Here is a 9,530-nt window from a genome sequence, read left to right on the forward strand (position 1 = left end):
ATTTTTTATAATAATTTTTCTCACAGGATGAACTGCAAAACTTTCCTAAATGGGTACAAAAATATATAATGTGTGTTCTAAAATCATAAACTGTGCAAATCTCCCTTGTTGGGCTGGATAAAGAGCCAAAGGCCCATTTAGACAATTATAAGTAGGAGTTGTGAGGGCCGAGTTTCAATTGGGCCTTTTCTCAACAACGGCTTTTCATTTCAGGTCAGTTGTGTTGGCGCAAAACTTGGGTCTGGACCGACTTCACTACTCACAAGTCTCCAGACATACATCCATCCGTTTCAATTTGTTTGACCTACTTTTTTTTTTTAGTTAATTTCAAAAGAACGAATCATTTTATTTTAGTAAGTTTTTAATTTTAATTTTTCAAATGACACGTTTAAACCCACTAAATTACAAAATTTTATGATACATTGACATATATTTAATTTAAGATCACAAGCTTCAAAAGTTTCTTTCATAGAAAATGGTCAAATACTCCCTCAACGTATATATCCGATTTTCCAACTACACACTTAAACTTTACGAGAGTCCTATCACCCCTGAACTATTTAAAAATGAAATAATTGTAACCTTAAAAATCCATAACCAGATCTATGGTGGCATATGAGACGCGCTTGATTTGTTTCAATTTTTTAAAATTTCTTTACCCATTTCTTTTGCTTACGGATTTTTAAGGGTAGAAATATTCCAATTTTAAATATATAGTATATGGGGTGATAAGACTCTCGTGAAATTTAAGTGTGTAGTTAAAAATTCAAAACATTTGACCATTTTCTCTTTTTTTCCTTTCATTAACTTTATACTAATAAGTTAAAATAAGCCAAATAAATTGGAACAGAGAAAGCAACCATTAGTGGTTTAATCTAATTAGTTTATGATCGATTTCTAGGAAAAGTGTACATTTTTAGCTTTTTTCTAGATGGAAAAAGATCATTAATTAGAAACTGCTTTCTGCCCAACTTCTTTAGACTTGATTAAAGTTTTAAAAAGAAACAAATCACCCAGGTTGCCCTGTGCCTAACAAAAAAAAAATCACGAAAAAATAAAATTAAAGAAAATAATATACATGCATAGAACTATTTGACTCCTTTTAGAGTGTGAATCTGATCCTAAAGCTGTATGTTCATATTCTTTTATCAACATAGCACGTTTTTATCCAACGAGCATCAATATAAGTTAAGATTGGAAAAACGTCGCAATTGCATAGCAAGTTTAGAATTCCATGCAATAAAGTTTAAGTAATATATATTGTTTTTAACATTATATATCAAATCAGTTGAAGTATATAATCAGGACCGACTCAACAAGATTGGGGCTTAAAGCGAAATTTGAGGGAGGGACCTTAATATTTTATTTTTCGTTATATATATTTTTATTTTAAATCTACTTTTCTAACCCTTTTAGTTGCGAAATTATTAGTTACTGTTTTATAATCGATTTGTTCTAATAATTTCTTTTCAATTGATGATATAACTAATCCATTCAATCTCTCTTGAGACATCGTTGATCTTAAATAAGTTTTAATCAAATTTAGTTTCGTAAACCTTCTTTTGATAATATAGCTAATTCATTCAATCTCTCTTGAGACATCGTTGATCTTAAATAAGATTTAATCAAATTTTAGTTTTCGTAAAACTTCTTTTGGCTGAGGCAACGGTTAGAGGAACTGTAACATTATTTCATTAGCAATATGTGCATTTGGAAAAGAATCAAGTCTTTTATTTGATTGTGTATTTTCGTTAGATCATTATCTTCTACATGTATGACAATTAACACTTTCAATTCAAAAAATAAATTTAAACCATCAATAACAGAATAATCATTGTGTTAAAGTTCAAGATTAAGACAATATTTTTAAAATTCTCATCATCTAGTAATATCAATTTACCACTAAATAAGAAACAGAAAGTATTTTCATATGCTTCAATTGATTCAAATCTATTTTGAAGTGAAAATAAATTTTATATATATATATATATATATAAAATAATCAACTATAGTTTTATGGGACTTTGTGATTTTGTTATCAATATTTTCATCAAATTGTTTCTTATGAAATTTGAGTTCTAAATTCATTTCATATGCAATTTTTATAGTAGAAATCACACCCCAAGCGATTGCTTTAGTGGCATAGAGGTTAAAAACCCTGTATATAACCTCCTTAAAATTAATGTTAGATTTGTATTTTGAGAATAAGACGGGTTAAACCCGTCTTATTTTCAAAAGGTAAATGTGACCTAATAATGATATAAAAATTCATCACACTGTAATTAGACTGATATGTTGAATCCATCCCATTTTTTAGTCAACTTTAGCTATTCAATTGGTACAAGCAATTGTTAAAAAGGAATAGTAATTGGAGTTGAAAATAAAAGATTTGGTAGTTGGCAAATTGGTAAGATTTGCAACCATTCTTGACTTTGCTATGTTTACATATGTCATTAGTGACATAGACATGGTTTTATCCTTCTATAAATAGAGCATTCTTGCTCATTTGTAGAACACACCAAGTTAGAGAGAAAAACCATTTTGAGAGCAAAGTGAGGTATTCAATAGACTATACAAGAAAATAGTCTGTGAAGAAAAATAGAGTGTGAGCGTTTTAGTAAGACGGAAACCAAAAGAGTGTTGTTCCTTTTGAGTGTGTAGTAGTCACTTTGAGTATTGTATTCGTGACTACACAGTGTAAAATTCCTTACTATAGTAATATCAATTGCTCCTCTTAGTCCGTGGTTTTTTCCCTTATTCAGAAGGGTTTCCACGTAAAATTCTTGGTGTCGTTATTTTCCCATTTTATTTCCATTACTTTTACCATATATATTTTTGTGCTTGTCCGCGTTTTCCCAACAAACTGGTATCAGAGCCAAGGTTTTATCTGAGTATGCTCTGTGGTTGCAGCACAGTCTGAACTTCCACATCAGAAAAGATTTACTTTGATTTGCGATAACTATATTTTTTGGGGAAAACAATGGAAGCCAACACAAGTAGAATGGTTACTTTGAATGGTGTTAATTATGCCATTTGGAAGGGAAAAATGGAAGATCTGCTTTATGTTAAGAATTTTTACAAACCAGTATTTACCACTGTAAAGCCTGATAATAAAACAGATGAAGAGTGGAATCTGTTGCATAGACAGGTCTGTGGATTCATTAGGCAATGGGTCGACGATAATGTGTTGAACCATATTTCTGGGGAAACACATGCTCGAACCCTATGGGAGCATCTTGAAAGTTTGTATGCTCGAAAGACTGACAACAACAAAATGTTCTTAATAAAGCAGATGTTGAGTTTGAAGTATCATGATGGTTCTCCGATGACAGACCATCTGAATAATTTTCAGGGGATAATGAACCAATTATCTGCTATGGGCATCAAATTTGATGAAGAAATTCAAGGCTTGCTTCTACTTGGTTCCCTACCAGATTCATGGGAAACATTTAGAACGTCATTGTCAAATTCTGCTCCGGATGGTGTGATCTCTATGGATTCCGCCAAGAGTAGTGTCTTGAACGAAGAGATGAGAAGAAAAACTCAAGGTTCCTCTTCGTCGGATGTCCTGATAACTGGCCCCAGGGGGAGAAATAAAACTCGTGGTTCTCAGCATAGAGAACAAAATAGGAGCAAATCCAAAGGCAGACTTAAGGATATTGAGTGCTATCATTGTGGCATGAAAGGGCACACAAAGAAGTTCTGCAGGAAGTTGAAGAGGGAGAACAAAAACAAAGAGGAAACTAAAGAAGATGGCAATGAAAATTGCCTAGCCACCGTCACCACCGAAGATCTTGTTACCGTTCTTGATGCAAACATGATAAATATTGCTTGTGATGAGTCAAGCTGGGTTGTGGACACTGGTGCCGCATCTCATGTGACATCAAGGAAGGATTTTTTCTCTTCCTACACTCCTGGTGATTTTGGAACCTTGAGTATGGGTAATGAGACTGTTTCTAGGGTGGTTGGTATTGGTACAATTTGTTTGGAAACTAGTGTTGGAACTAAACTAGTTTTGAACAATGTGAAACATGCTCCTGATGTTCGTCTGCACCTAATTTCTGTTGGTGTTTTAGATGATGAAGGATATGTTAGTACCAACGGTGATGGAAAATGGAAGCTCATTAAGGGTTCCTTGGTTGTGGCTCGTGGTAACAAACGTCGTGGTCTATACTGGACTACGGCCTCTGCTTGTGTTGATATGGTGAATGCGGTTGAGAGCGATAGTTCTTCAACATTATGGCACAAGAGGCTTAGCCACATTAGCGAGAAAGGACTTAATGTTCTAGCCAAGAAGAAATTATTGTCAAATTTCCAAAGTGCTAAATTAGAAAAATGTGAGCACTGCTTGGCTGGTAAACAAAATAGAGTTTCCTTTAAGTCCTACCCTCCTTCGAGAAAGACAGAGTTGCTTGAGTTAGTGCACTCTGATTTATGTGGTCCAATGAAGACAAAGACATTGGGTGGTGCACTTTACTTTGTCACTTTCATTGATGATTGCTCGAGAAAACTTTGGGTCTATGTCTTGAAGACTAAAGACCAAGTGTTAGGTGTCTTTAAGCAGTTTCAGGCTTCAGTTGAAAGAGAAACTGGAAAGAAATTGAAATGTATTCGTACTGATAATGGTGGTGAATATTGTGGACCATTTGACGAATACTGCAAGCATCAAGGTATTAGACACCAGAAGACTCCTCCCAAGACTCCTCAGCTTAATGGTTTGGCTGAGAGGATGAACAGGACCTTGATGGAAAGAGTTAGATGTTTGCTTTCTGAAGCAAAGTTGCCAAACTCATTTTGGGGTGAGGCTTTATTGACCGCTGCACATGTTATTAATCTATCTCCTGTTGTTGCTTTGCAAAGTGATGTACCAAATAGTGTTTGGTATGGAAAGGATGTTTCCTATGACCATTTGAGAGTATTTGGTTGCAAAGCTTTTGTACATGTGCCGAAAGATGAGAGGTCAAAGTTAGATGCCAAGACAAGGCAATGCATCTTCATTGGATATGGCCTAGATGAATTTGGTTACAGGCTATATGATCCAATTGAAAAGAAACTTGTGAGAAGCCGTGACATTATTTTCATGGAGAATCAAACAATTGAAGATATTGACAAAGCGGAGAAGGTAGAATCTTCAAATTTTGATGGTATAGTTCATCATGATGAAGTTCCTCACACAAGTGTGCATGATGTTGTTGGGTTTGATAATCATGGTGACGCCCAGAATCATGTATCGAATCAACATGTTGATGTTGATAATAACAATGATATTGTTATTGATGATCCTGTTGCTCATGAAGTTGTGGACGAATCAAATATTCCGCTTCGGAGGTCCACAAGACAGCGGTTTCCTTCCTCCCGTTATTCACCCAATGAGTATGTGTTACTCACTGACGGGGGAGAACCTGAATGTTATGAGGAGGCCATGGAAGATGAGCACAAGAATCAATGGATTGAAGCCATGCAAGACGAGATGAAGTCTTTGCATGAGAACCACACTTATGAGTTGGTAAAATTGCCCAAGGGCATGAGAGCTTTGAAGAACAAGTGGGTGTTCAAAGTTAAAGTTGAAGAACACAACTTGAAGCCCAGGTACAAAGCTAGATTGGTTGTTAAAGGATTCGGTCAAAGGAAAGGTATTGACTTTGACGAAATATTTTCTCCTGTTGTGAAAATGTCCTCGATTCGCACAGTTCTAGGTTTGGCTGCTAGTCTTAATTTAGAGATTGAGCAGATGGATGTGAAGACGGCTTTCCTTCACGGTGACCTAGAAGAAGAGATTTATATGGAACAACCTGAGGGCTTCAAAGTAGATGGTAAAGAAAATTTTGTATGCAAACTTAAAAAGAGTCTCTATGGCCTAAAACAAGCTCCCAGACAGTGGTACAAAAAGTTTGAATCTGTTATGGGGGAGCAAGGCTATAAGAAGACTTCTTCAGATCATTGCGTATTTGTACAAAAATTTTCTGACAAAGATTTTATCATCCTTTTGTTGTATGTGGATGATATGTTGATTGTGGGCAAGAATACTTCCAAGATTGACGAGCTGAAGAAAGAGTTGTGTAAGTCTTTTTCTATGAAAGACTTGGGTCATGCCAAGCAAATTTTGGGCATGAGAATTACTCGTCTTAGAGATAAAAGGAAGATTTATTTGTCCCAGAAGAAGTACATTGAACGCGTACTGGAGCGCTTCAATATGAAGAATGCTAAGCCTGTTAGTATACCTCTTGCTGGTCATATGAAGTTGAGCAAGAAGATGTGTCCTACAGCTAGGGAGGAAAAAGAGAACATGGCCAAAGTTCCATATTCCTCCGTTGTCGGAAGTCTAATGTATGCAATGGTGTGCACTAGACCTGATATTGCTCACGCAGTTGGTGTTGTCAGTAGATTTCTCGAAAATCCGGGAAAAGAGCATTGGGAAGCTGTGAAATGGATACTCAGGTATCTTAGAGGAAGCTCAGATGAATGCTTGTGTTTTGGAGCATCAAATCCAATCTTGAAAGGCTATACAGATTCTGATATGGCAGGTGACCTTGATAACAGAAAATCCACTACTGGATATTTGTTTACTTTTTCAGGGGGAGCTATATCATGGCAGTCAAAGTTGCAGAAATGTGTTGCACTATCTACAACTGAAGCTGAGTATATTGCGGCTACTGAAGCCGGCAAGGAGATGATATGGCTAAAGCGATTTCTTCAAGAGCTTTGTTTGAATCAGATGGAGTATATTGTCTATTGTGACAGCCAGAGTGCAATAGACTTGAGCAAGAACTCCATGTACCATGCAAGAACAAAACACATTGACGTCAGATATCATTGGATTCGTGAGAAAGTGGAGAATGAATCATTTCACGTCAAAAAGATTCACACAAGTGAAAATCCTGCAGATATGCTGACCAAGATGATACCGAAAGACAAGTTCGAGTTATGCAAAGAACTTGTGGGTATGAGCTCTCTCTAAAGAAGTTGAAGATACCTTCTTCCAGTAAATGGGACTGGAGGGGGAGATTTGTTGAATCCATCCCATTTTTTAGTCAACTTTAGCTATTCAATTGGTACAAGCAATTGTTAAAAAGGAATAGTAATTGGAGTTGAAAATAAAAGATTTGGTAGTTGGCAAATTGGTAAGATTTGCAACCATTCTTGACTTTGCTATGTTTACATATGTCATTAGTGACATAGACATGGTTTTATCCTTCTATAAATAGAGCATTCTTGCTCATTTGTAGAACACACCAAGTTAGAGAGAAAAATCATTTTGAGAGCAAAGTGAGGTATTCCATAGACTATACAAGAAAATAGTCTGTGAAGAAAAATAGAGTGTGAGCGATATTTTAGTAAGACGGAAACCAAAAGAGTGTTGTTCCTTTTGAGTGTGTAGTAGTCACTTTGAGTATTGTATTCGTGACTACACAGTGTAAAATTCCTTACTATAGTAATATCAATTGCTCCTCTTAATCCGTGGTTTTTTCCCTTATTTAGAAGGGTTTCCACGTAAAATTCTTGGTGCCGTTATTTTCCCATTTTATTTTCATTACTTTTACCATATATATTTTTGTGCTTGTCCGCGTTTTTTCCCAACATGATACTAGCGTTAAACCAATAAGACTAAACGAAACCAATGGCTGACCATGGAATTAAATCTTTTTTCATGAAGAAGCTTGGAATAACCTTTTGAACTATGGAAAAAGGTACATGTTTGCGAACTCAAGAATCGATTGTTTCAAAGTCAAATCATAAAACAAATTAAAGCTAAATTTTTTAGTCTATGGGTTTTGACAATAATGTAGGTGCATGCATGGGAAGATCGACAACAAATGGCAAGGGAAATAGACAGTATTGGAATAAGGAACTTACAAAAGTTGAGTATTAGGGAAAGAAAAAGTGGGATAGATTTGTAGCAAATCCTAGATAGATATGTATTCTATTCTGGATTCTTTATCAAAGAAGGATCAAATTTTGTTTTCAAGAATGTCAAACAAGAGACACTTGTTGAGGGTTTGATTTTACAAGATATAATTGATCACTCGCAGCTTATCGAGGATATTACTTTAGATTAAGAGATTATGAAGCTGATCAGGTTAGGTTAGTAAATAGTCGACGATCTCGTCATCTAATTTCCGTCTTCTCTGTATTATGATTAGTACTCTCCTATCATCTTATTCTTTGACTTTAATTAGCACTACTTATTGTTTTAATTTCTTTGTTTCAATTATTTTTCAACTCGCCTTTGTATCTATTGTATTCACATTTTATACATGCTTTGATTTGCTTTAATCGAGGTTCTATTGAAAATAACTTCTCATTCAATTCGTAAAATAGGGATAAGTATTCCCTCTTCAGACCCCACTTATGAGATTATACCACATAAACTCCTTCACGTACTTAATTACTTTATCCTTCTCCTTATTATATTCCTTTCTACTTCCTACTATTATCTTCAACAAGTCCATATATCACCAATACACAAACATCTTGAGCTGAATGAACATTAAATGGATACGATTGGCCCCTTGCATAAAAAAACAAGAATATGTACGTTACTTTATTCAATCTAGCTAGATCAGGATAAATTGATTCTTCATACAATTTCCAAATATATATTTTTTTAAAAAAAAAAAGTCATATAGACTTGTGGTAATTAAGTCATTGAAATCCAAGAGGCCTATATATATATATAGCAAGCTTATGGATGAGGTATTGGCATCATCAATTTATAATATTGAATGTCAAATTTTAAATTTTAAAGGTAGAAGAGAGGTGTTGCATGAAGAGAGAGTGCCTGCTCTGATAGCCAAGGATGACTTGCCTAAAACCATTTTTATGAAGGGTCTTAACTAATTAGACTTTAGTTACTACAATTAAAGTTTATATTATATGATCCTAAAATTTGGATTTTAGGCGTTGTCTAAGGCTAATCTGAGAGGCACTTATCTTTCATGTAACACCTTCATTCTCTTCCATATATATACTATATGAGCTAAAGTCCACTCCACTAAGGTTTGATGTATTCCTATAAATTATTTTTGTACTTATATATGATTAGTCCATTTTAATATGCTATATCATTTTATTAGCATCACTAATCAATATTTATATTAATTATATATGTAACATCACTTGCAATTGTCTTTTAGTTAACTGATCAACAAGAGTCTGTTCTAGTTGTCAATCAAGAGGATGGAACACAATGAAGTCGTCTCAGGTTCAATTCTTAGCCTAAACACTAGGTTATTTAATATTTTTTGATCTATTCTACACTTAGTGTACAGAGTTATTGTTGGGGTGGAGCTGATAAAAATCTTATGTAATTAGTTGAGATGCGTAAAAATTAACTTGGAGGGCTAAAATTAGATATAAAAAATAGTTCCAACTTTCAAGGCTAGGCAACTCATCAAGGCTACTAAGCAGGCTCTTTCAAGCATATGAAGCAGGTCTTGTGTGCCTCATAATTATAAAAGATAATTTGTTTTGTGATGATATTTTAATTTCCATCTGGTTATGAAATATATATATATATATATATATATATA

The 9,530-nt window shown here is 34.5% G+C and overlaps 1 long non-coding RNA gene across 1 annotated transcript; it reads left to right on the forward strand.

The window, feature by feature from the left end:
• Nucleotides 1-8,705: 8,705 nt before the first annotated feature.
• On the forward strand, nt 8,706-9,477 carry LOC114076565. Its single transcript, XR_003577563.1, has 2 exons — nt 8,706-8,997; nt 9,135-9,477. It is a non-coding gene; the product is annotated as an uncharacterized LOC114076565 (long non-coding RNA).
• The last annotated feature ends 53 nt before the right edge of the window (nt 9,478-9,530 follow it).

The sequence above is a fragment of the Solanum pennellii genome, chromosome 3 (assembly GCF_001406875.1).
Source record: "Solanum pennellii chromosome 3, SPENNV200".
In the NCBI taxonomy this organism is placed as follows: domain Eukaryota; kingdom Viridiplantae; phylum Streptophyta; class Magnoliopsida; order Solanales; family Solanaceae; genus Solanum; species Solanum pennellii.